The following is a 3,318-nucleotide window of genomic DNA, read 5'->3' on the forward strand; positions in this document are numbered from 1 at the left end:
ACATACAGATCTAGTAAATATCTTCAACAAAATTATAGAAAAAAAAAACTTTCCTAACCTAAAGAAAGAAATGCCCATGAACATAAAAGAACCCTACAGAACTCCAAATAGACAGGATAAGAAAAGGAATTACTCCCATCACATAATAATCAAAGGGTCAAATCCTGTAAACTAAGAAAGAATATTAAAAGCAGTAGAGAAAAAATTCAAGTAACATATAAAGGCAGACCTATCAGAATTATGACAGATTTCTCATCAGAGACCATGAAAGCTAAAAGATCCTGGGCAGATCTCATACAGGCCCTAAGAGAACACAAATACCATCCCGGAATACTATACCCAACAAATCTCTCAATCACTTTATTTGGAGAAATCAAAATATTCCTTGAAAAAGTGAAATTTGCACAATATCTTTCTAATTCCAAACCTACAACGGATAATAGGTTAAAAAAACAACACACAAGGATAGAAACTACACCTTAGAAAAAGTAAGAAAATATTCTTCTTTCAACAAACCCAAAAGATCATCACAGAAACATAAAAACAGAAATTTCAAAGTCATCAGATGCTACTACAATATCTTATACCCAACAGAATTGGAAAATCTGGAAGATATGGACAATTTTCTAGACACACACCAGGTGCCAAAGTTCAAAGAGGATCAGATAAACCATCTAACCTGTCCTACAACTCCTAAGGAAATAGAAGCAATCATTTATAGTCTACCAACTAAAAAAGCCCTGGAACAAACAAGCTTAGTGGAGAATTCTATCAGACTTTCAAAGAAGACCTAATACCAATACTCTCCAAATTATTCCACAACATAGAAGGGATAGTTTGGAACACTAGCCAATTTGTTCTATGAAGCTGCACTAATGCTTGTACCTAAACCACACAAAGACCAAACAAAGAAAGACTACTTCAGACCCATTTCCCTTACAATCATTGGTGCAAAAATATTCAATAAAATTCTTGCCAAACAAATCCAAGAACATATTATCATGATCATTTACCATGATCAAGTAGGCTTCATCCCACAGATACAGGTATGGATCGATATATGAAAATCCACCAACATAATCTACTACATAAATAAATTCAAAGAAATAAAACCACATAAACATTTCATTTGTTTTTGCTTGTTTGTTTGTTTTTGAGACAGGGTCTCCTCTGTGTGTCCATGGGTGTCCTGGTCTCACTCTGTAGACCAGGTTGGCCCACAACTCAGAAATCCACCTGCCTCTGCCTCCCAAGTGCTGGGATTAAAGGTGTGCACCACCACTGCCCAGCTTAAACATTTCATTAGATGATGAAAAAGCTGGAAATATCACCTAAATTTATTGATTGGCAGGATTAATATAGTAAAAATGGCCATCTTTCAGAAAGCTTCTAGAGATTCAATGCAATCCCCTTCAAAATTCCAACTCAGTTCTTCATAGAACTAGAAAGAACAATTTGCAAATTCATCAGGAATTAAAAAATCTCAGGGTAGCAAAAATTTCTCAACAATAAAAGAACTTCAGGCAGAATCACCATCCCTGACCTCAACCTGTACTACAGAGCAGTAGTAATAAAAACAGTATTGAATTGGTACAGGGACAGGTAGGTAGATCAATGCAATTGAGTTGAAAGTCCAGAAACAAATCAAAACTACTATGGCCACTTGATCTTTGATAAAGGAGCGAAAACCATCCAGTGGAGAAAAGACAGAATATTTTCAAAACGTGTTGGTTAAAGTGGCGGTTAGCATGTAGAAGAATACAATTTGATCCATTCTTATCCCCTGTACAAAGCTCAAGTCCAACTGGATCAGGGACCTCCACATGAAACCAGATACAGTGAAAGTAATAGAAAAGAAAGTGGGGAAGAGCCTCAAGCATTTGGGCACAGGGGAAATTTTCCTGAACAAAATACCAATAGCTGATGCTGTAAGATCAAGAATTGACAAATAGGACCTCATAAAATTGTCAAGCTTCCAGAAGGCAAAGAAAAGTGTCAATACAACAAAAAGGCGACTGAAAGATTGGAAAAAGATCTTTACCAATCCTACATCTGAAAAAGGACTAATATACAATATATACAACAAACTCAATAAGGTCTACTCTAGTGAAACAAATAAGCTTATTAAAAATAGAGTACAGAGCTGAACAAAAAAAAATTGTCAACTGCGAGAGACAGAGACAAAGTTCTAAAAGTAGAAAAGATACCGAACTGAGTTCCCATCAGAAAGGTAAAATTAACATACTTCCATCAGAAACAGTCCCCCCAAATTAAAAAACCCAGAGACCGTGTTTATTTGTGGAGAGGAACATAGATTCCATTCCTGAAGAGGCTTTCAAAGAAGCCTGAAGGTGATGGATGCCACAGGGTGCCTCAGCCAAAGACCGGCAAGGGTTCGAGGATGCTCCCGGGCCTCTCTGCCAAGGGGATTTTGTTCAGCTTGCCCAACTCCGCCTGCCAGCCTGGGATCTTCTTGGTTGTCATGTGTGGATGAGCATGCTTTGTCAGGTGGTCACACTGTATGTAGTGCCGGTCACACACAGGACACACCAGCTTCTTCGCTCCAATGTGAGTTCTGTGGTGGCAAGACAGCTCATCTGACCTTGCAAACTTGTTGTCCCAGGCATCACATCACAGATGGAGGTAAAAGGCAAGTATGTGTGCAAAGATGATCTTAAAGGTGGGCAATTTTGAAGTAGATCTTCTGGCGTGCTGTACAGCAGTGGTGATGTAACCAGAATCAGAGACAGGTGTGAGGGGGTCTCAATTTTCACTTTTTGAACTCATAATTTCTAATCGTGTCTTGGGGTAATATGAAAGATTAATATTTATTGAACAATGCTTTACAATTATTTATTTGGTAGTATAGAGTAAAGAAGGATTCTGTATTATTGTAGAAGCCACTAAGCTATGACATTCACTCTACTGGATGTCACCCTCACTGAATATCTTCTAAGAAGAAAATAATGGATTTACTGTAACAGAAAATATTTTCTATCATCTCATTACCAAAGATTTGTAGCCTTTTTGTCCTTCTGTCAGACACATGGAACTTGAGAAGGAACTACTGGTTTGATGTCTAAGCTTACAAACTTTGAGTAATAAACAGACCTATAAATTAGATACCTGCACTGCTGTATTTTTTTCACTGGGGGGAAACTTAGGATTTTATATAAGAAGCAAACATTTATACAGTTTTCTTATATGCAGAACATGTTTCAACCAGTTTTATTTAATAATGCTTTTGTTCTTTTTTTAATATTTTCTATATTTACATTTCTAATGTTTCCCCTTTCCATGTCTCCTCTTCAAAAGATC

Source organism: Apodemus sylvaticus, chromosome 1 (assembly GCF_947179515.1).
Source record: "Apodemus sylvaticus chromosome 1, mApoSyl1.1, whole genome shotgun sequence".
NCBI lineage: Eukaryota > Metazoa > Chordata > Mammalia > Rodentia > Muridae > Apodemus > Apodemus sylvaticus.